At 47.4% G+C, this 21522-nt stretch overlaps 21 non-coding genes across 21 annotated transcripts; all 21 read right to left on the bottom strand.

Moving 5' to 3' along the window:
• Positions 1 to 304: 304 nt before the first annotated feature.
• On the bottom strand, positions 305 to 411 carry LOC143501415 (U6 spliceosomal RNA). The gene has a single exon (XR_013126965.1). It is a non-coding gene; the product is annotated as a U6 spliceosomal RNA (small nuclear RNA).
• Positions 412 to 1323: 912 nt separating this feature from the next.
• LOC143501413 (U6 spliceosomal RNA) lies at positions 1324 to 1430 on the bottom strand. The gene has a single exon (XR_013126964.1). It is a non-coding gene; the product is annotated as a U6 spliceosomal RNA (small nuclear RNA).
• Positions 1431 to 2342: 912 nt separating this feature from the next.
• Positions 2343 to 2449, bottom strand: LOC143501412 (U6 spliceosomal RNA). The gene has a single exon (XR_013126963.1). It is a non-coding gene; the product is annotated as a U6 spliceosomal RNA (small nuclear RNA).
• Positions 2450 to 3367: 918 nt separating this feature from the next.
• Positions 3368 to 3474, bottom strand: LOC143501411 (U6 spliceosomal RNA). Its single transcript, XR_013126962.1, has one exon. It is a non-coding gene; the product is annotated as a U6 spliceosomal RNA (small nuclear RNA).
• Positions 3475 to 4392: 918 nt separating this feature from the next.
• LOC143501410 (U6 spliceosomal RNA) lies at positions 4393 to 4499 on the bottom strand. Its single transcript, XR_013126961.1, has one exon. It is a non-coding gene; the product is annotated as a U6 spliceosomal RNA (small nuclear RNA).
• A 912-nt stretch (positions 4500 to 5411) lies between these two features.
• On the bottom strand, positions 5412 to 5518 carry LOC143501409 (U6 spliceosomal RNA). Its single transcript, XR_013126960.1, has one exon. It is a non-coding gene; the product is annotated as a U6 spliceosomal RNA (small nuclear RNA).
• A 912-nt stretch (positions 5519 to 6430) lies between these two features.
• On the bottom strand, positions 6431 to 6537 carry LOC143501408 (U6 spliceosomal RNA). Its single transcript, XR_013126959.1, has one exon. It is a non-coding gene; the product is annotated as a U6 spliceosomal RNA (small nuclear RNA).
• A 912-nt stretch (positions 6538 to 7449) lies between these two features.
• LOC143501406 (U6 spliceosomal RNA) lies at positions 7450 to 7556 on the bottom strand. Its single transcript, XR_013126957.1, has one exon. It is a non-coding gene; the product is annotated as a U6 spliceosomal RNA (small nuclear RNA).
• A 918-nt stretch (positions 7557 to 8474) lies between these two features.
• LOC143501405 (U6 spliceosomal RNA) lies at positions 8475 to 8581 on the bottom strand. Its single transcript, XR_013126956.1, has one exon. It is a non-coding gene; the product is annotated as a U6 spliceosomal RNA (small nuclear RNA).
• Positions 8582 to 9499: 918 nt separating this feature from the next.
• On the bottom strand, positions 9500 to 9606 carry LOC143501404 (U6 spliceosomal RNA). The gene has a single exon (XR_013126955.1). It is a non-coding gene; the product is annotated as a U6 spliceosomal RNA (small nuclear RNA).
• A 918-nt stretch (positions 9607 to 10524) lies between these two features.
• LOC143501403 (U6 spliceosomal RNA) lies at positions 10525 to 10631 on the bottom strand. The gene has a single exon (XR_013126954.1). It is a non-coding gene; the product is annotated as a U6 spliceosomal RNA (small nuclear RNA).
• A 918-nt stretch (positions 10632 to 11549) lies between these two features.
• LOC143501357 (U6 spliceosomal RNA) lies at positions 11550 to 11656 on the bottom strand. The gene has a single exon (XR_013126913.1). It is a non-coding gene; the product is annotated as a U6 spliceosomal RNA (small nuclear RNA).
• A 912-nt stretch (positions 11657 to 12568) lies between these two features.
• LOC143501402 (U6 spliceosomal RNA) lies at positions 12569 to 12675 on the bottom strand. The gene has a single exon (XR_013126953.1). It is a non-coding gene; the product is annotated as a U6 spliceosomal RNA (small nuclear RNA).
• A 912-nt stretch (positions 12676 to 13587) lies between these two features.
• Positions 13588 to 13694, bottom strand: LOC143501401 (U6 spliceosomal RNA). Its single transcript, XR_013126952.1, has one exon. It is a non-coding gene; the product is annotated as a U6 spliceosomal RNA (small nuclear RNA).
• A 918-nt stretch (positions 13695 to 14612) lies between these two features.
• LOC143501400 (U6 spliceosomal RNA) lies at positions 14613 to 14719 on the bottom strand. The gene has a single exon (XR_013126951.1). It is a non-coding gene; the product is annotated as a U6 spliceosomal RNA (small nuclear RNA).
• Positions 14720 to 15637: 918 nt separating this feature from the next.
• LOC143501399 (U6 spliceosomal RNA) lies at positions 15638 to 15744 on the bottom strand. Its single transcript, XR_013126950.1, has one exon. It is a non-coding gene; the product is annotated as a U6 spliceosomal RNA (small nuclear RNA).
• A 918-nt stretch (positions 15745 to 16662) lies between these two features.
• LOC143501397 (U6 spliceosomal RNA) lies at positions 16663 to 16769 on the bottom strand. The gene has a single exon (XR_013126949.1). It is a non-coding gene; the product is annotated as a U6 spliceosomal RNA (small nuclear RNA).
• Positions 16770 to 17687: 918 nt separating this feature from the next.
• Positions 17688 to 17794, bottom strand: LOC143501356 (U6 spliceosomal RNA). The gene has a single exon (XR_013126912.1). It is a non-coding gene; the product is annotated as a U6 spliceosomal RNA (small nuclear RNA).
• Positions 17795 to 18706: 912 nt separating this feature from the next.
• Positions 18707 to 18813, bottom strand: LOC143501396 (U6 spliceosomal RNA). The gene has a single exon (XR_013126948.1). It is a non-coding gene; the product is annotated as a U6 spliceosomal RNA (small nuclear RNA).
• A 912-nt stretch (positions 18814 to 19725) lies between these two features.
• Positions 19726 to 19832, bottom strand: LOC143501394 (U6 spliceosomal RNA). Its single transcript, XR_013126946.1, has one exon. It is a non-coding gene; the product is annotated as a U6 spliceosomal RNA (small nuclear RNA).
• A 918-nt stretch (positions 19833 to 20750) lies between these two features.
• Positions 20751 to 20857, bottom strand: LOC143501393 (U6 spliceosomal RNA). The gene has a single exon (XR_013126945.1). It is a non-coding gene; the product is annotated as a U6 spliceosomal RNA (small nuclear RNA).
• Between the last annotated feature and the right edge of the window lie 665 nt (positions 20858 to 21522).

Here is a 21522-nt window from a genome sequence, read left to right as displayed (position 1 = left end):
AGAGAGAGGTGTCCTGATATATTCCTGATTTCAATATTTAAACCACAGCTGAAACATAGGCTCTTTGCATAGTGCTATTGGATAGTATATTCCTGCTGACAATCACACTGCTTTACCTATATCCCTAGTGCCTTATCTTGATTCACTCAGTCGCAAGTGGTATTTCTACCCTATGCTGTTTCTGCCAATCGACCTTGACCACGAGACAAGCCAGCAGATTTGAGAATAAAAACAGTACCGGCTCGAATCTCGGTCGGCAGAAGGTCAACGCCGCAGGATTGCCGTGCCATTTCTCCAGGTTCTTCAAAATGTGGAGCGCTTCACGGATTTGCGTGTCATCCTTTCGCAGGGGCCATGCTAATCTTCTCTGTATCGATCCAATTTTAGTATATGTGCTGCCGTAGCAAGCACAGTAGACGATATGCAGGGGCGTGCTTATAACTCCTTGTGCCAGGAAAAGGGCTCTGCAAAAGGGCAGGTCTGAGAAATTCCTCTGGTATCACTATGATCCCTCAGAGATCAAGAAGGACACGCCCCTTAGGCATGGACCTAAATAACTCCACCCCCAAGCCCAAGCCCAAGCCCAAGCCTTTTTGATGTTTATACCTCAAAATGTAACCCTACAAGCTAAAACAGCCAAGAGAGTCAGTTACAAAGTTAAAGCACACACGCACATTGTCAGATACGTAAAGTGCCCAGTAAGTATGACTTGACCAAGCAGATAGTTAGGAAGCCTGCCCCATACCGACACAGAAAAGGAAGTAGGGCAAAATGGAGGGCGGGGCAAAACCTGACATGGTGGGGTGGGATGGGTAATATGGTGGGTGGGGCTCCAGGTCAAGGGGTGGGAATTCTATTAAAGGTATGGGACGGGACTGAAGAAAACTCCAGTCTACAACACAAAACTCTGCAATGGACAAAAGTCCTTACATGTTCCACCCTCTACAACCCCTGCTGCATGTTGTTTTGCCAGCTCTGGCAAGCATGGTTCAGTTGTTCATGGACTGATCCCTAGCTCCAGAGAGAGGTGTCCTGATATATTCCTGATTTCAATATTTAAACCACAGCTGAAACATAGGCTCTTTGCATAGTGCTATTGGATAGTATATTCCTGCTGACAATCACACTGCTTTACCTATATCCCTAGTGCCTTATCTTGATTCACTCAGTCGCAAGTGGTATTTCTACCCTATGCTGTTTCTGCCAATCGACCTTGACCACGAGACAAGCCAGCAGATTTGAGAATAAAAACAGTACCGGCTCGAATCTCGGTCGGCAGAAGGTCAACGCCGCAGGATTGCCGTGCCATTTCTCCAGGTTCTTCAAAATGTGGAGCGCTTCACGGATTTGCGTGTCATCCTTTCGCAGGGGCCATGCTAATCTTCTCTGTATCGATCCAATTTTAGTATATGTGCTGCCGTAGCAAGCACAGTAGACGATATGCAGGGGCGTGCTTATAACTCCTTGTGCCAGGAAAAGGGCTCTGCAAAAGGGCAGGTCTGAGAAATTCCTCTGGTATCACTATGATCCCTCAGAGATCAAGAAGGACACGCCCCTTAGGCATGGACCTAAATAACTCCACCCCCAAGCCCAAGCCCAAGCCCAAGCCTTTTTGATGTTTATACCTCAAAATGTAACCCTACAAGCTAAAACAGCCAAGAGAGTCAGTTACAAAGTTAAAGCACACACGCACATTGTCAGATACGTAAAGTGCCCAGTAAGTATGACTTGACCAAGCAGATAGTTAGGAAGCCTGCCCCATACCGACACAGAAAAGGAAGTAGGGCAAAATGGAGGGCGGGGCAAAACCTGACAGGGTGGGGTGGGATGGGTAATATGGTGGGTGGGGCTCCAGGTCAAGGGGTGGGAATTCTATTAAAGGTATGGGACGGGACTGAAGAAAACTCCAGTCTACAACACAAAACTCTGCAATGGACAAAAGTCCTTACATGTTCCACCCTCTACAACCCCTGCTGCATGTTGTTTTGCCAGCTCTGGCAAGCATGGTTCAGTTGTTCATGGACTGATCCCTAGCTCCAGAGAGAGGTGTCCTGATATATTCCTGATTTCAATATTTAAACCACAGCTGAAACATAGGCTCTTTGCATAGTGCTATTGGATAGTATATTCCTGCTGACAATCACACTGCTTTACCTATATCCCTAGTGCCTTATCTTGATTCACTCAGTCGCAAGTGGTATTTCTACCCTATGCTGTTTCTGCCAATCGACCTTGACCACGAGACAAGCCAGCAGATTTGAGAATAAAAACAGTACCGGCTCGAATCTCGGTCGGCAGAAGGTCAACGCCGCAGGATTGCCGTGCCATTTCTCCAGGTTCTTCAAAATGTGGAGCGCTTCACGGATTTGCGTGTCATCCTTTCGCAGGGGCCATGCTAATCTTCTCTGTATCGATCCAATTTTAGTATATGTGCTGCCGTAGCAAGCACAGTAGACGATATGCAGGGGCGTGCTTATAACTCCTTGTGCCAGGAAAAGGGCTCTGCAAAAGGGCAGGTCTGAGAAATTCCTCTGGTATCACTATGATCCCTCAGAGATCAAGAAGGACACGCCCCTTAGGCATGGACCTAAATAACTCCACCCCCAAGCCCAAGCCCAAGACCAAGCCCAAGCCTTTTTGATGTTTATACCTCAAAATGTAACCCTACAAGCTAAAACAGCCAAGAGAGTCAGTTACAAAGTTAAAGCACACACGCACATTGTCAGATACGTAAAGTGCCCAGTAAGTATGACTTGACCAAGCAGATAGTTAGGAAGCCTGCCCCATACCGACACAGAAAAGGAAGTAGGGCAAAATGGAGGGCGGGGCAAAACCTGACAGGGTGGGGTGGGATGGGTAATATGGTGGGTGGGGCTCCAGGTCAAGGGGTGGGAATTCTATTAAAGGTATGGGACGGGACTGAAGAAAACTCCAGTCTACAACACAAAACTCTGCAATGGACAAAAGTCCTTACATGTTCCACCCTCTACAACCCCTGCTGCATGTTGTTTTGCCAGCTCTGGCAAGCATGGTTCAGTTGTTCATGGACTGATCCCTAGCTCCAGAGAGAGGTGTCCTGATATATTCCTGATTTCAATATTTAAACCACAGCTGAAACATAGGCTCTTTGCATAGTGCTATTGGATAGTATATTCCTGCTGACAATCACACTGCTTTACCTATATCCCTAGTGCCTTATCTTGATTCACTCAGTCGCAAGTGGTATTTCTACCCTATGCTGTTTCTGCCAATCGACCTTGACCACGAGACAAGCCAGCAGATTTGAGAATAAAAACAGTACCGGCTCGAATCTCGGTCGGCAGAAGGTCAACGCCGCAGGATTGCCGTGCCATTTCTCCAGGTTCTTCAAAATGTGGAGCGCTTCACGGATTTGCGTGTCATCCTTTCGCAGGGGCCATGCTAATCTTCTCTGTATCGATCCAATTTTAGTATATGTGCTGCCGTAGCAAGCACAGTAGACGATATGCAGGGGCGTGCTTATAACTCCTTGTGCCAGGAAAAGGGCTCTGCAAAAGGGCAGGTCTGAGAAATTCCTCTGGTATCACTATGATCCCTCAGAGATCAAGAAGGACACGCCCCTTAGGCATGGACCTAAATAACTCCACCCCCAAGCCCAAGCCCAAGACCAAGCCCAAGCCTTTTTGATGTTTATACCTCAAAATGTAACCCTACAAGCTAAAACAGCCAAGAGAGTCAGTTACAAAGTTAAAACACACACGCACATTGTCAGATACGTAAAGTGCCCAGTAAGTATGACTTGACCAAGCAGATAGTTAGGAAGCCTGCCCCATACCGACACAGAAAAGGAAGTAGGGCAAAATGGAGGGCGGGGCAAAACCTGACAGGGTGGGGTGGGATGGGTAATATGGTGGGTGGGGCTCCAGGTCAAGGGGTGGGAATTCTATTAAAGGTATGGGACGGGACTGAAGAAAACTCCAGTCTACAACACAAAACTCTGCAATGGACAAAAGTCCTTACATGTTCCACCCTCTACAACCCCTGCTGCATGTTGTTTTGCCAGCTCTGGCAAGCATGGTTCAGTTGTTCATGGACTGATCCCTAGCTCCAGAGAGAGGTGTCCTGATATATTCCTGATTTCAATATTTAAACCACAGCTGAAACATAGGCTCTTTGCATAGTGCTATTGGATAGTATATTCCTGCTGACAATCACACTGCTTTACCTATATCCCTAGTGCCTTATCTTGATTCACTCAGTCGCAAGTGGTATTTCTACCCTATGCTGTTTCTGCCAATCGACCTTGACCACGAGACAAGCCAGCAGATTTGAGAATAAAAACAGTACCGGCTCGAATCTCGGTCGGCAGAAGGTCAACGCCGCAGGATTGCCGTGCCATTTCTCCAGGTTCTTCAAAATGTGGAGCGCTTCACGGATTTGCGTGTCATCCTTTCGCAGGGGCCATGCTAATCTTCTCTGTATCGATCCAATTTTAGTATATGTGCTGCCGTAGCAAGCACAGTAGACGATATGCAGGGGCGTGCTTATAACTCCTTGTGCCAGGAAAAGGGCTCTGCAAAAGGGCAGGTCTGAGAAATTCCTCTGGTATCACTATGATCCCTCAGAGATCAAGAAGGACACGCCCCTTAGGCATGGACCTAAATAACTCCACCCCCAAGCCCAAGCCCAAGCCCAAGCCTTTTTGATGTTTATACCTCAAAATGTAACCCTACAAGCTAAAACAGCCAAGAGAGTCAGTTACAAAGTTAAAGCACACACGCACATTGTCAGATACGTAAAGTGCCCAGTAAGTATGACTTGACCAAGCAGATAGTTAGGAAGCCTGCCCCATACCGACACAGAAAAGGAAGTAGGGCAAAATGGAGGGCGGGGCAAAACCTGACATGGTGGGGTGGGATGGGTAATATGGTGGGTGGGGCTCCAGGTCAAGGGGTGGGAATTCTATTAAAGGTATGGGACGGGACTGAAGAAAACTCCAGTCTACAACACAAAACTCTGCAATGGACAAAAGTCCTTACATGTTCCACCCTCTACAACCCCTGCTGCATGTTGTTTTGCCAGCTCTGGCAAGCATGGTTCAGTTGTTCATGGACCGATCCCTAGCTCCAGAGAGAGGTGTCCTGATATATTCCTGATTTCAATATTTAAACCACAGCTGAAACATAGGCTCTTTGCATAGTGCTATTGGATAGTATATTCCTGCTGACAATCACACTGCTTTACCTATATCCCTAGTGCCTTATCTTGATTCACTCAGTCGCAAGTGGTATTTCTACCCTATGCTGTTTCTGCCAATCGACCTTGACCACGAGACAAGCCAGCAGATTTGAGAATAAAAACAGTACCGGCTCGAATCTTGGTCGGCAGAAGTTCAACGCCGCAGGATTGCCGTGCCATTTCTCCAGGTTCTTCAAAATGTGGAGCGCTTCACGGATTTGCGTGTCATCCTTTCGCAGGGGCCATGCTAATCTTCTCTGTATCGATCCAATTTTAGTATATGTGCTGCCGTAGCAAGCACAGTAGACGATATGCAGGGGCGTGCTTATAACTCCTTGTGCCAGGAAAAGGGCTCTGCAAAAGGGCAGGTCTGAGAAATTCCTCTGGTATCACTATGATCCCTCAGAGATCAAGAAGGACACGCCCCTTAGGCATGGACCTAAATAACTCCACCCCCAAGCCCAAGCCCAAGCCCAAGCCTTTTTGATGTTTATACCTCAAAATGTAACCCTACAAGCTAAAACAGCCAAGAGAGTCAGTTACAAAGTTAAAACACACACGCACATTGTCAGATACGTAAAGTGCCCAGTAAGTATGACTTGACCAAGCAGATAGTTAGGAAGCCTGCCCCATACCGACACAGAAAAGGAAGTAGGGCAAAATGGAGGGCGGGGCAAAACCTGACAGGGTGGGGTGGGATGGGTAATATGGTGGGTGGGGCTCCAGGTCAAGGGGTGGGAATTCTATTAAAGGTATGGGACGGGACTGAAGAAAACTCCAGTCTACAACACAAAACTCTGCAATGGACAAAAGTCCTTACATGTTCCACCCTCTACAACCCCTGCTGCATGTTGTTTTGCCAGCTCTGGCAAGCATGGTTCAGTTGTTCATGGACTGATCCCTAGCTCCAGAGAGAGGTGTCCTGATATATTCCTGATTTCAATATTTAAACCACAGCTGAAACATAGGCTCTTTGCATAGTGCTATTGGATAGTATATTCCTGCTGACAATCACACTGCTTTACCTATATCCCTAGTGCCTTATCTTGATTCACTCAGTCGCAAGTGGTATTTCTACCCTATGCTGTTTCTGCCAATCGACCTTGACCACGAGACAAGCCAGCAGATTTGAGAATAAAAACAGTACCGGCTCGAATCTCGGTCGGCAGAAGGTCAACGCCGCAGGATTGCCGTGCCATTTCTCCAGGTTCTTCAAAATGTGGAGCGCTTCACGGATTTGCGTGTCATCCTTTCGCAGGGGCCATGCTAATCTTCTCTGTATCGATCCAATTTTAGTATATGTGCTGCCGTAGCAAGCACAGTAGACGATATGCAGGGGCGTGCTTATAACTCCTTGTGCCAGGAAAAGGGCTCTGCAAAAGGGCAGGTCTGAGAAATTCCTCTGGTATCACTATGATCCCTCAGAGATCAAGAAGGACACGCCCCTTAGGCATGGACCTAAATAACTCCACCCCCAAGCCCAAGCCCAAGCCCAAGCCTTTTTGATGTTTATACCTCAAAATGTAACCCTACAAGCTAAAACAGCCAAGAGAGTCAGTTACAAAGTTAAAGCACACACGCACATTGTCAGATACGTAAAGTGCCCAGTAAGTATGACTTGACCAAGCAGATAGTTAGGAAGCCTGCCCCATACCGACACAGAAAAGGAAGTAGGGCAAAATGGAGGGCGGGGCAAAACCTGACAGGGTGGGGTGGGATGGGTAATATGGTGGGTGGGTTTCCAGGTCAAGGGGTGGGAATTCTATTAAAGGTATGGGACGGGACTGAAGAAAACTCCAGTCTACAACACAAAACTCTGCAATGGACAAAAGTCCTTACATGTTCCACCCTCTACAACCCCTGCTGCATGTTGTTTTGCCAGCTCTGGCAAGCATGGTTCAGTTGTTCATGGACTGATCCCTAGCTCCAGAGAGAGGTGTCCTGATATATTCCTGATTTCAATATTTAAACCACAGCTGAAACATAGGCTCTTTGCATAGTGCTATTGGATAGTATATTCCTGCTGACAATCACACTGCTTTACCTATATCCCTAGTGCCTTATCTTGATTCACTCAGTCGCAAGTGGTATTTCTACCCTATGCTGTTTCTGCCAATCGACCTTGACCACGAGACAAGCCAGCAGATTTGAGAATAAAAACAGTACCGGCTCGAATCTCGGTCGGCAGAAGGTCAACGCCGCAGGATTGCCGTGCCATTTCTCCAGGTTCTTCAAAATGTGGAGCGCTTCACGGATTTGCGTGTCATCCTTTCGCAGGGGCCATGCTAATCTTCTCTGTATCGATCCAATTTTAGTATATGTGCTGCCGTAGCAAGCACAGTAGACGATATGCAGGGGCGTGCTTATAACTCCTTGTGCCAGGAAAAGGGCTCTGCAAAAGGGCAGGTCTGAGAAATTCCTCTGGTATCACTATGATCCCTCAGAGATCAAGAAGGACACGCCCCTTAGGCATGGACCTAAATAACTCCACCCCCAAGCCCAAGCCCAAGACCAAGCCCAAGCCTTTTTGATGTTTATACCTCAAAATGTAACCCTACAAGCTAAAACAGCCAAGAGAGTCAGTTACAAAGTTAAAGCACACACGCACATTGTCAGATACGTAAAGTGCCCAGTAAGTATGACTTGACCAAGCAGATAGTTAGGAAGCCTGCCCCATACCGACACAGAAAAGGAAGTAGGGCAAAATGGAGGGCGGGGCAAAACCTGACAGGGTGGGGTGGGATGGGTAATATGGTGGGTGGGGCTCCAGGTCAAGGGGTGGGAATTCTATTAAAGGTATGGGACGGGACTGAAGAAAACTCCAGTCTACAACACAAAACTCTGCAATGGACAAAAGTCCTTACATGTTCCACCCTCTACAACCCCTGCTGCATGTTGTTTTGCCAGCTCTGGCAAGCATGGTTCAGTTGTTCATGGACTGATCCCTAGCTCCAGAGAGAGGTGTCCTGATATATTCCTGATTTCAATATTTAAACCACAGCTGAAACATAGGCTCTTTGCATAGTGCTATTGGATAGTATATTCCTGCTGACAATCACACTGCTTTACCTATATCCCTAGTGCCTTATCTTGATTCACTCAGTCGCAAGTGGTATTTCTACCCTATGCTGTTTCTGCCAATCGACCTTGACCACGAGACAAGCCAGCAGATTTGAGAATAAAAACAGTACCGGCTCGAATCTCGGTCGGCAGAAGGTCAACGCCGCAGGATTGCCGTGCCATTTCTCCAGGTTCTTCAAAATGTGGAGCGCTTCACGGATTTGCGTGTCATCCTTTCGCAGGGGCCATGCTAATCTTCTCTGTATCGATCCAATTTTAGTATATGTGCTGCCGTAGCAAGCACAGTAGACGATATGCAGGGGCGTGCTTATAACTCCTTGTGCCAGGAAAAGGGCTCTGCAAAAGGGCAGGTCTGAGAAATTCCTCTGGTATCACTATGATCCCTCAGAGATCAAGAAGGACACGCCCCTTAGGCATGGACCTAAATAACTCCACCCCCAAGCCCAAGCCCAAGACCAAGCCCAAGCCTTTTTGATGTTTATACCTCAAAATGTAACCCTACAAGCTAAAACAGCCAAGAGAGTCAGTTACAAAGTTAAAACACACACGCACATTGTCAGATACGTAAAGTGCCCAGTAAGTATGACTTGACCAAGCAGATAGTTAGGAAGCCTGCCCCATACCGACACAGAAAAGGAAGTAGGGCAAAATGGAGGGCGGGGCAAAACCTGACAGGGTGGGGTGGGATGGGTAATATGGTGGGTGGGGCTCCAGGTCAAGGGGTGGGAATTCTATTAAAGGTATGGGACGGGACTGAAGAAAACTCCAGTCTACAACACAAAACTCTGCAATGGACAAAAGTCCTTACATGTTCCACCCTCTACAACCCCTGCTGCATGTTGTTTTGCCAGCTCTGGCAAGCATGGTTCAGTTGTTCATGGACTGATCCCTAGCTCCAGAGAGAGGTGTCCTGATATATTCCTGATTTCAATATTTAAACCACAGCTGAAACATAGGCTCTTTGCATAGTGCTATTGGATAGTATATTCCTGCTGACAATCACACTGCTTTACCTATATCCCTAGTGCCTTATCTTGATTCACTCAGTCGCAAGTGGTATTTCTACCCTATGCTGTTTCTGCCAATCGACCTTGACCACGAGACAAGCCAGCAGATTTGAGAATAAAAACAGTACCGGCTCGAATCTCGGTCGGCAGAAGGTCAACGCCGCAGGATTGCCGTGCCATTTCTCCAGGTTCTTCAAAATGTGGAGCGCTTCACGGATTTGCGTGTCATCCTTTCGCAGGGGCCATGCTAATCTTCTCTGTATCGATCCAATTTTAGTATATGTGCTGCCGTAGCAAGCACAGTAGACAATATGCAGGGGCGTGCTTATAACTCCTTGTGCCAGGAAAAGGGCTCTGCAAAAGGGCAGGTCTGAGAAATTCCTCTGGTATCACTATGATCCCTCAGAGATCAAGAAGGACACGCCCCTTAGGCATGGACCTAAATAACTCCACCCCCAAGCCCAAGCCCAAGACCAAGCCCAAGCCTTTTTGATGTTTATACCTCAAAATGTAACCCTACAAGCTAAAACAGCCAAGAGAGTCAGTTACAAAGTTAAAACACACACGCACATTGTCAGATACGTAAAGTGCCCAGTAAGTATGACTTGACCAAGCAGATAGTTAGGAAGCCTGCCCCATACCGACACAGAAAAGGAAGTAGGGCAAAATGGAGGGCGGGGCAAAACCTGACAGGGTGGGGTGGGATGGGTAATATGGTGGGTGGGGCTCCAGGTCAAGGGGTGGGAATTCTATTAAAGGTATGGGACGGGACTGAAGAAAACTCCAGTCTACAACACAAAACTCTGCAATGGACAAAAGTCCTTACATGTTCCACCCTCTACAACCCCTGCTGCATGTTGTTTTGCCAGCTCTGGCAAGCATGGTTCAGTTGTTCATGGACTGATCCCTAGCTCCAGAGAGAGGTGTCCTGATATATTCCTGATTTCAATATTTAAACCACAGCTGAAACATAGGCTCTTTGCATAGTGCTATTGGATAGTATATTCCTGCTGACAATCACACTGCTTTACCTATATCCCTAGTGCCTTATCTTGATTCACTCAGTCGCAAGTGGTATTTCTACCCTATGCTGTTTCTGCCAATCGACCTTGACCACGAGACAAGCCAGCAGATTTGAGAATAAAAACAGTACCGGCTCGAATCTCGGTCGGCAGAAGGTCAACGCCGCAGGATTGCCGTGCCATTTCTCCAGGTTCTTCAAAATGTGGAGCGCTTCACGGATTTGCGTGTCATCCTTTCGCAGGGGCCATGCTAATCTTCTCTGTATCGATCCAATTTTAGTATATGTGCTGCCGTAGCAAGCACAGTAGACGATATGCAGGGGCGTGCTTATAACTCCTTGTGCCAGGAAAAGGGCTCTGCAAAAGGGCAGGTCTGAGAAATTCCTCTGGTATCACTATGATCCCTCAGAGATCAAGAAGGACACGCCCCTTAGGCATGGACCTAAATAACTCCACCCCCAAGCCCAAGCCCAAGCCCAAGCCCAAGCCTTTTTGATGTTTATACCTCAAAATGTAACCCTACAAGCTAAAACAGCCAAGAGAGTCAGTTACAAAGTTAAAACACACACGCACATTGTCAGATACGTAAAGTGCCCAGTAAGTATGACTTGACCAAGCAGATAGTTAGGAAGCCTGCCCCATACCGACACAGAAAAGGAAGTAGGGCAAAATGGAGGGCGGGGCAAAACCTGACAGGGTGGGGTGGGATGGGTAATATGGTGGGTGGGGCTCCAGGTCAAGGGGTGGGAATTCTATTAAAGGTATGGGACGGGACTGAAGAAAACTCCAGTCTACAACACAAAACTCTGCAATGGACAAAAGTCCTTACATGTTCCACCCTCTACAACCCCTGCTGCATGTTGTTTTGCCAGCTCTGGCAAGCATGGTTCAGTTGTTCATGGACTGATCCCTAGCTCCAGAGAGAGGTGTCCTGATATATTCCTGATTTCAATATTTAAACCACAGCTGAAACATAGGCTCTTTGCATAGTGCTATTGGATAGTATATTCCTGCTGACAATCACACTGCTTTACCTATATCCCTAGTGCCTTATCTTGATTCACTCAGTCGCAAGTGGTATTTCTACCCTATGCTGTTTCTGCCAATCGACCTTGACCACGAGACAAGCCAGCAGATTTGAGAATAAAAACAGTACCGGCTCGAATCTCGGTCGGCAGAAGGTCAACGCCGCAGGATTGCCGTGCCATTTCTCCAGGTTCTTCAAAATGTGGAGCGCTTCACGGATTTGCGTGTCATCCTTTCGCAGGGGCCATGCTAATCTTCTCTGTATCGATCCAATTTTAGTATATGTGCTGCCATAGCAAGCACAGTAGACGATATGCAGGGGCGTGCTTATAACTCCTTGTGCCAGGAAAAGGGCTCTGCAAAAGGGCAGGTCTGAGAAATTCCTCTGGTATCACTATGATCCCTCAGAGATCAAGAAGGACACGCCCCTTAGGCATGGACCTAAATAACTCCACCCCCAAGCCCAAGCCCAAGCCCAAGCCTTTTTGATGTTTATACCTCAAAATGTAACCCTACAAGCTAAAACAGCCAAGAGAGTCAGTTACAAAGTTAAAGCACACACGCACATTGTCAGATACGTAAAGTGCCCAGTAAGTATGACTTGACCAAGCAGATAGTTAGGAAGCCTGCCCCATACCGACACAGAAAAGGAAGTAGGGCAAAATGGAGGGCGGGGCAAAACCTGACAGGGTGGGGTGGGATGGGTAATATGGTGGGTGGGGCTCCAGGTCAAGGGGTGGGAATTCTATTAAAGGTATGGGACGGGACTGAAGAAAACTCCAGTCTACAACACAAAACTCTGCAATGGACAAAAGTCCTTACATGTTCCACCCTCTACAACCCCTGCTGCATGTTGTTTTGCCAGCTCTGGCAAGCATGGTTCAGTTGTTCATGGACTGATCCCTAGCTCCAGAGAGAGGTGTCCTGATATATTCCTGATTTCAATATTTAAACCACAGCTGAAACATAGGCTCTTTGCATAGTGCTATTGGATAGTATATTCCTGCTGACAATCACACTGCTTTACCTATATCCCTAGTGCCTTATCTTGATTCACTCAGTCGCAAGTGGTATTTCTACCCTATGCTGTTTCTGCCAATCGACCTTGACCACGAGACAAGCCAGCAGATTTGAGAATAAAAACAGTACCGGCTCGAATCTCGGTCGGCAGAAGGTCAACGCCGCAGGATTGCCGTGCCATTTCTCCAGGTTCTTCAAAATGTGGAGCGCTTCACGGATTTGCGTGTCATCCTTTCGCAGGGGCCATGCTAATCTTCTCTGTATCGATCCAATTTTAGTATATGTGCTGCCGTAGCAAGCACAGTAGACGATATGCAGGGGCGTGCTTATAACTCCTTGTGCCAGGAAAAGGGCTCTGCAAAAGGGCAGGTCTGAGAAATTCCTCTGGTATCACTATGATCCCTCAGAGATCAAGAAGGACACGCCCCTTAGGCATGGACCTAAATAACTCCACCCCCAAGCCCAAGCCCAAGCCCAAGCCTTTTTGATGTTTATACCTCAAAATGTAACCCTACAAGCTAAAACAGCCAAGAGAGTCAGTTACAAAGTTAAAGCACACACGCACATTGTCAGATACGTAAAGTGCCCAGTAAGTATGACTTGACCAAGCAGATAGTTAGGAAGCCTGCCCCATACCGACACAGAAAAGGAAGTAGGGCAAAATGGAGGGCGGGGCAAAACCTGACAGGGTGGGGTGGGATGGGTAATATGGTGGGTGGGGCTCCAGGTCAAGGGGTGGGAATTCTATTAAAGGTATGGGACGGGACTGAAGAAAACTCCAGTCTACAACACAAAACTCTGCAATGGACAAAAGTCCTTACATGTTCCACCCTCTACAACCCCTGCTGCATGTTGTTTTGCCAGCTCTGGCAAGCATGGTTCAGTTGTTCATGGACTGATCCCTAGCTCCAGAGAGAGGTGTCCTGATATATTCCTGATTTCAATATTTAAACCACAGCTGAAACATAGGCTCTTTGCATAGTGCTATTGGATAGTATATTCCTGCTGACAATCACACTGCTTTACCTATATCCCTAGTGCCTTATCTTGATTCACTCAGTCGCAAGTGGTATTTCTACCCTATGCTGTTTCTGCCAATCGACCTTGACCACGAGACAAGCCAGCAGATTTGAGAATAAAAACAGTACCGGCTCGAATCTCGGTCGGCAGAAGGTCAACGCCGCAGGATTGCCGTGCCATTTCTCCAGGTTCTTCAAAATGTGGAGCGCTTCACGGATTTGCGTGTCATCCTTTCGCAGGGGCCATGCTAATCTTCTCTGTATCGATCCAATTTTAGTATATGTGCTGCCGTAGCAAGCACAGTAGACGATATGCAGGGGCGTGCTTATAACTCCTTGTGCCAGGAAAAGGGCTCTGCAAAAGGGCAGGTCTGAGAAATTCCTCTGGTATCACTATGATCCCTCAGAGATCAAGAAGGACACGCCCCTTAGGCATGGACCTAAATAACTCCACCCCCAAGCCCAAGCCCAAGACCAAGCCCAAGCCTTTTTGATGTTTATACCTCAAAATGTAACCCTACAAGCTAAAACAGCCAAGAGAGTCAGTTACAAAGTTAAAGCACACACGCACATTGTCAGATACGTAAAGTGCCCAGTAAGTATGACTTGACCAAGCAGATAGTTAGGAAGCCTGCCCCATACCGACACAGAAAAGGAAGTAGGGCAAAATGGAGGGCGGGGCAAAACCTGACAGGGTGGGGTGGGATGGGTAATATGGTGGGTGGGGCTCCAGGTCAAGGGGTGGGAATTCTATTAAAGGTATGGGACGGGACTGAAGAAAACTCCAGTCTACAACACAAAACTCTGCAATGGACAAAAGTCCTTACATGTTCCACCCTCTACAACCCCTGCTGCATGTTGTTTTGCCAGCTCTGGCAAGCATGGTTCAGTTGTTCATGGACTGATCCCTAGCTCCAGAGAGAGGTGTCCTGATATATTCCTGATTTCAATATTTAAACCACAGCTGAAACATAGGCTCTTTGCATAGTGCTATTGGATAGTATATTCCTGCTGACAATCACACTGCTTTACCTATATCCCTAGTGCCTTATCTTGATTCACTCAGTCGCAAGTGGTATTTCTACCCTATGCTGTTTCTGCCAATCGACCTTGACCACGAGACAAGCCAGCAGATTTGAGAATAAAAACAGTACCGGCTCGAATCTCGGTCGGCAGAAGGTCAACGCCGCAGGATTGCCGTGCCATTTCTCCAGGTTCTTCAAAATGTGGAGCGCTTCACGGATTTGCGTGTCATCCTTTCGCAGGGGCCATGCTAATCTTCTCTGTATCGATCCAATTTTAGTATATGTGCTGCCGTAGCAAGCACAGTAGACGATATGCAGGGGCGTGCTTATAACTCCTTGTGCCAGGAAAAGGGCTCTGCAAAAGGGCAGGTCTGAGAAATTCCTCTGGTATCACTATGATCCCTCAGAGATCAAGAAGGACACGCCCCTTAGGCATGGACCTAAATAACTCCACCCCCAAGCCCAAGCCCAAGACCAAGCCCAAGCCTTTTTGATGTTTATACCTCAAAATGTAACCCTACAAGCTAAAACAGCCAAGAGAGTCAGTTACAAAGTTAAAACACACACGCACATTGTCAGATACGTAAAGTGCCCAGTAAGTATGACTTGACCAAGCAGATAGTTAGGAAGCCTGCCCCATACCGACACAGAAAAGGAAGTAGGGCAAAATGGAGGGCGGGGCAAAACCTGACAGGGTGGGGTGGGATGGGTAATATGGTGGGTGGGGCTCCAGGTCAAGGGGTGGGAATTCTATTAAAGGTATGGGACGGGACTGAAGAAAACTCCAGTCTACAACACAAAACTCTGCAATGGACAAAAGTCCTTACATGTTCCACCCTCTACAACCCCTGCTGCATGTTGTTTTGCCAGCTCTGGCAAGCATGGTTCAGTTGTTCATGGACTGATCCCTAGCTCCAGAGAGAGGTGTCCTGATATATTCCTGATTTCAATATTTAAACCACAGCTGAAACATAGGCTCTTTGCATAGTGCTATTGGATAGTATATTCCTGCTGACAATCACACTGCTTTACCTATATCCCTAGTGCCTTATCTTGATTCACTCAGTCGCAAGTGGTATTTCTACCCTATGCTGTTTCTGCCAATCGACCTTGACCACGAGACAAGCCAGCAGATTTGAGAATAAAAACAGTACCGGCTCGAATCTCGGTCGGCAGAAGGTCAACGCCGCAGGATTGCCGTGCCATTTCTCCAGGTTCTTCAAAATGTGGAGCGCTTCACGGATTTGCGTGTCATCCTTTCGCAGGGGCCATGCTAATCTTCTCTGTATCGATCCAATTTTAGTATATGTGCTGCCGTAGCAAGCACAGTAGACAATATGCAGGGGCGTGCTTATAACTCCTTGTGCCAGGAAAAGGGCTCTGCAAAAGGGCAGGTCTGAGAAATTCCTCTGGTATCACTATGATCCCTCAGAGATCAAGAAGGACACGCCCCTTAGGCATGGACCTAAATAACTCCACCCCCAAGCCCAAGCCCAAGACCAAGCCCAAGCCTTTTTGATGTTTATACCTCAAAATGTAACCCTACAAGCTAAAACAGCCAAGAGAGTCAGTTACAAAGTTAAAACACACACGCACATTGTCAGATACGTAAAGTGCCCAGTAAGTATGACTTGACCAAGCAGATAGTTAGGAAGCCTGCCCCATACCGACACAGAAAAGGAAGTAGGGCAAAATGGAGGGCGGGGCAAAACCTGACAGGGTGGGGTGGGATGGGTAATATGGTGGGTGGGGCTCCAGGTCAAGGGGTGGGAATTCTATTAAAGGTATGGGACGGGACTGAAGAAAACTCCAGTCTACAACACAAAACTCTGCAATGGACAAAAGTCCTTACATGTTCCACCCTCTACAACCCCTGCTGCATGTTGTTTTGCCAGCTCTGGCAAGCATGGTTCAGTTGTTCATGGACTGATCCCTAGCTCCAGAGAGAGGTGTCCTGATATATTCCTGATTTCAATATTTAAACCACAGCTGAAACATAGGCTCTTTGCATAGTGCTATTGGATAGTATATTCCTGCTGACAATCACACTGCTTTACCTATATCCCTAGTGCCTTATCTTGATTCACTCAGTCGCAAGTGGTATTTCTACCCTATGCTGTTTCTGCCAATCGACCTTGACCACGAGACAAGCCAGCAGATTTGAGAATAAAAACAGTACCGGCTCGAATCTCGGTCGGCAGAAGGTCAACGCCGCAGGATTGCCGTGCCATTTCTCCAGGTTCTTCAAAATGTGGAGCGCTTCACGGATTTGCGTGTCATCCTTTCGCAGGGGCCATGCTAATCTTCTCTGTATCGATCCAATTTTAGTATATGTGCTGCCGTAGCAAGCACAGTAGACGATATGCAGGGGCGTGCTTATAACTCCTTGTGCCAGGAAAAGGGCTCTGCAAAAGGGCAGGTCTGAGAAATTCCTCTGGTATCACTATGATCCCTCAGAGATCAAGAAGGACACGCCCCTTAGGCATGGACCTAAATAACTCCACCCCCAAGCCCAAGCCCAAGCCCAAGCCCAAGCCTTTTTGATGTTTATACCTCAAAATGTAACCCTACAAGCTAAAACAGCCAAGAGAGTCAGTTACAAAGTTAAAACACACACGCACATTGTCAGATACGTAAAGTGCCCAGTAAGTATGACTTGACCAAGCAGATAGTTAGGAAGCCTGCCCCATACCGACACAGAAAAGGAAGTAGGGCAAAATGGAGGGCGGGGCAAAACCTGACAGGGTGGGGTGGGATGGGTAATATGGTGGGTGGGGCTCCAGGTCAAGGGGTGGGAATTCTATTAAAGGTATGGGACGGGACTGAAGAAAACTCCAGTCTACAACACAAAACTCTGCAATGGACAAAAGTCCTTACATGTTCCACCCTCTACAACCCCTGCTGCATGTTGTTTTGCCAGCTCTGGCAAGCATGGTTCAGTTGTTCATGGACTGATCCCTAGCTCCAGAGAGAGGTGTCCTGATATATTCCTGATTTCAATATTTAAACCACAGCTGAAACATAGGCTCTTTGCATAGTGCTATTGGATAGTATATTCCTGCTGACAATCACACTGCTTTACCTATATCCCTAGTGCCTTATCTTGATTCACTCAGTCGCAAGTGGTATTTCTACCCTATGCTGTTTCTGCCAATCGACCTTGACCACGAGACAAGCCAGCAGATTTGAGAATAAAAACAGTACCGGCTCGAATCTCGGTCGGCAGAAGGTCAACGCCGCAGGATTGCCGTGCCATTTCTCCAGGTTCTTCAAAATGTGGAGCGCTTCACGGATTTGCGTGTCATCCTTTCGCAGGGGCCATGCTAATCTTCTCTGTATCGATCCAATTTTAGTATATGTGCTGCCATAGCAAGCACAGTAGACGATATGCAGGGGCGTGCTTATAACTCCTTGTGCCAGGAAAAGGGCTCTGCAAAAGGGCAGGTCTGAGAAATTCCTCTGGTATCACTATGATCCCTCAGAGATCAAGAAGGACACGCCCCTTAGGCATGGACCTAAATAACTCCACCCCCAAGCCCAAGCCCAAGCCCAAGCCTTTTTGATGTTTATACCTCAAAATGTAACCCTACAAGCTAAAACAGCCAAGAGAGTCAGTTACAAAGTTAAAGCACACACGCACATTGTCAGATACGTAAAGTGCCCAGTAAGTATGACTTGACCAAGCAGATAGTTAGGAAGCCTGCCCCATACCGACACAGAAAAGGAAGTAGGGCAAAATGGAGGGCGGGGCAAAACCTGACAGGGTGGGGTGGGATGGGTAATATGGTGGGTGGGGCTCCAGGTCAAGGGGTGGGAATTCTATTAAAGGTATGGGACGGGACTGAAGAAAACTCCAGTCTACAACACAAAACTCTGCAATGGACAAAAGTCCTTACATGTTCCACCCTCTACAACCCCTGCTGCATGTTGTTTTGCCAGCTCTGGCAAGCATGGTTCAGTTGTTCATGGACTGATCCCTAGCTCCAGAGAGAGGTGTCCTGATATATTCCTGATTTCAATATTTAAACCACAGCTGAAACATAGGCTCTTTGCATAGTGCTATTGGATAGTATATTCCTGCTGACAATCACACTGCTTTACCTATATCCCTAGTGCCTTATCTTGATTCACTCAGTCGCAAGTGGTATTTCTACCCTATGCTGTTTCTGCCAATCGACCTTGACCACGAGACAAGCCAGCAGATTTGAGAATAAAAACAGTACCGGCTCGAATCTCGGTCGGCAGAAGGTCAACGCCGCAGGATTGCCGTGCCATTTCTCCAGGTTCTTCAAAATGTGGAGCGCTTCACGGATTTGCGTGTCATCCTTTCGCAGGGGCCATGCTAATCTTCTCTGTATCGATCCAATTTTAGTATATGTGCTGCCGTAGCAAGCACAGTAGACGATATGCAGGGGCGTGCTTATAACTCCTTGTGCCAGGAAAAGGGCTCTGCAAAAGGGCAGGTCTGAGAAATTCCTCTGGTATCACTATGATCCCTCAGAGATCAAGAAGGACACGCCCCTTAGGCATGGACCTAAATAACTCCACCCCCAAGCCCAAGCCCAAGCCCAAGCCTTTTTGATGTTTATACCTCAAAATGTAACCCTACAAGCTAAAACAGCCAAGAGAGTCAGTTACAAAGTTAAAGCACACACGCACATTGTCAGATACGTAAAGTGCCCAGTAAGTATGACTTGACCAAGCAGATAGTTAGGAAGCCTGCCCCATACCGACACAGAAAAGGAAGTAGGGCAAAATGGAGGGCGGGGCAAAACCTGACAGGGTGGGGTGGGATGGGTAATATGGTGGGTGGGGCTCCAGGTCAAGGGGTGGGAATTCTATTAAAGGTATGGGACGGGACTGAAGAAAACTCCAGTCTACAACACAAAACTCTGCAATGGACAAAAGTCCTTACATGTTCCACCCTCTACAACCCCTGCTGCATGTTGTTTTGCCAGCTCTGGCAAGCATGGTTCAGTTGTTCATGGACTGATCCCTAGCTCCAGAGAGAGGTGTCCTGATATATTCCTGATTTCAATATTTAAACCACAGCTGAAACATAGGCTCTTTGCATAGTGCTATTGGATAGTATATTCCTGCTGACAATCACACTGCTTTACCTATATCCCTAGTGCCTTATCTTGATTCACTCAGTCGCAAGTGGTATTTCTACCCTATGCTGTTTCTGCCAATCGACCTTGACCACGAGACAAGCCAGCAGATTTGAGAATAAAAACAGTACCGGCTCGAATCTCGGTCGGCAGAAGGTCAACGCCGCAGGATTGCCGTGCCATTTCTCCAGGTTCTTCAAAATGTGGAGCGCTTCACGGATTTGCGTGTCATCCTTTCGCAGGGGCCATGCTAATCTTCTCTGTATCGATCCAATTTTAGTATATGTGCTGCCGTAGCAAGCACAGTAGACGATATGCAGGGGCGTGCTTATAACTCCTTGTGCCAGGAAAAGGGCTCTGCAAAAGGGCAGGTCTGAGAAATTCCTCTGGTATCACTATGATCCCTCAGAGATCAAGAAGGACACGCCCCTTAGGCATGGACCTAAATAACTCCACCCCCAAGCCCAAGCCCAAGACCAAGCCCAAGCCTTTTTGATGTTTATACCTCAAAATGTAACCCTACAAGCTAAAACAGCCAAGAGAGTCAGTTACAAAGTTAAAGCACACACGCACATTGTCAGATACGTAAAGTGCCCAGTAAGTATGACTTGACCAAGCAGATAGTTAGGAAGCCTGCCCCATACCGACACAGAAAAGGAAGTAGGGCAAAATGGAGGGCGGGGCAAAACCTGACAGGGTGGGGTGGGATGGGTAATATGGTGGGTGGGGCTCCAGGTCAAGGGGTGGGAATTCTATTAAAGGTATGGGACGGGACTGAAGAAAACTCCAGTCTACAACACAAAACTCTGCAATGGACAAAAGTCCTTACATGTTCCACCCTCTACAACCCCTGCTGCATGTTGTTTTGCCAGCTCTGGCAAGCATGGTTCAGTTGTTCATGGACTGATCCCTAGCTCCAGAGAGATGTGTCCTGATATATTCCTGATTTCAATATTTAAACCACAGCTGAAACATAGGCTCTTTGCATAGTGCTATTGGATAGTATATTCCTGCTGACAATCACACTGCTTTACCTATATCCCTAGTGCCTTATCTTGATTCACTCAGTCGCAAGTGGTATTTCTACCCTATGCTGTTTCTGCCAATCGACCTTGACCACGAGACAAGCCAGCAGATTTGAGAATAAAAACAGTACCGGCTCGAATCTCGGTCGGCAGAAGGTCAACGCCGCAGGATTGCCGTGCCATTTCTCCAGGTTCTTCAAAATGTGGAGCGCTTCACGGATTTGCGTGTCATCCTTTCGCAGGGGCCATGCTAATCTTCTCTGTATCGATCCAATTTTAGTATATGTGCTGCCGTAGCAAGCACAGTAGACGATATGCAGGGGCGTGCTTATAACTCCTTGTGCCAGGAAAAGGGCTCTGCAAAAGGGCAGGTCTGAGAAATTCCTCTGGTATCACTATGATCCCTCAGAGATCAAGAAGGACACGCCCCTTAGGCATGGACCTAAATAACTCCACCCCCAAGCCCAAGCCCAAGACCAAGCCCAAGCCTTTTTGATGTTTATACCTCAAAATGTAACCCTACAAGCTAAAACAGCCAAGAGAGTCAGTTACAAAGTTAAAACACACACGCACATTGTCAGATACGTAAAGTGCCCAGTAAGTATGACTTGACCAAGCAGATAGTTAGGAAGCCTGCCCCATACCGACACAGAAAAGGAAGTAGGGCAAAATGGAGGGCGGGGCAAAACCTGACAGGGTGGGGTGGGATGGGTAATATGGTGGGTGGGGCTCCAGGTCAAGGGGTGGGAATTCTATTAAAGGTATGGGACGGGACTGAAGAAAACTCCAGTCTACAACACAAAACTCTGCAATGGACAAAAGTCCTTACATGTTCCACCCTCTACAACCCCTGCTGCATGTTGTTTTGCCAGCTCTGGCAAGCATGGTTCAGTTGTTCATGGACTGATCCCTAGCTCCAGAGAGAGGTGTCCTGATATATTCCTGATTTCAATATTTAAACCACAGCTG

This window comes from Brachyhypopomus gauderio, unplaced genomic scaffold (assembly GCF_052324685.1).
Source record: "Brachyhypopomus gauderio isolate BG-103 unplaced genomic scaffold, BGAUD_0.2 sc171, whole genome shotgun sequence".
In the NCBI taxonomy this organism is placed as follows: Eukaryota; Metazoa; Chordata; class Actinopteri; order Gymnotiformes; family Hypopomidae; genus Brachyhypopomus; species Brachyhypopomus gauderio.
Note: the sequence above shows the minus strand (reverse complement) of the source record. Positions and strands in the feature narration are given on the sequence as shown.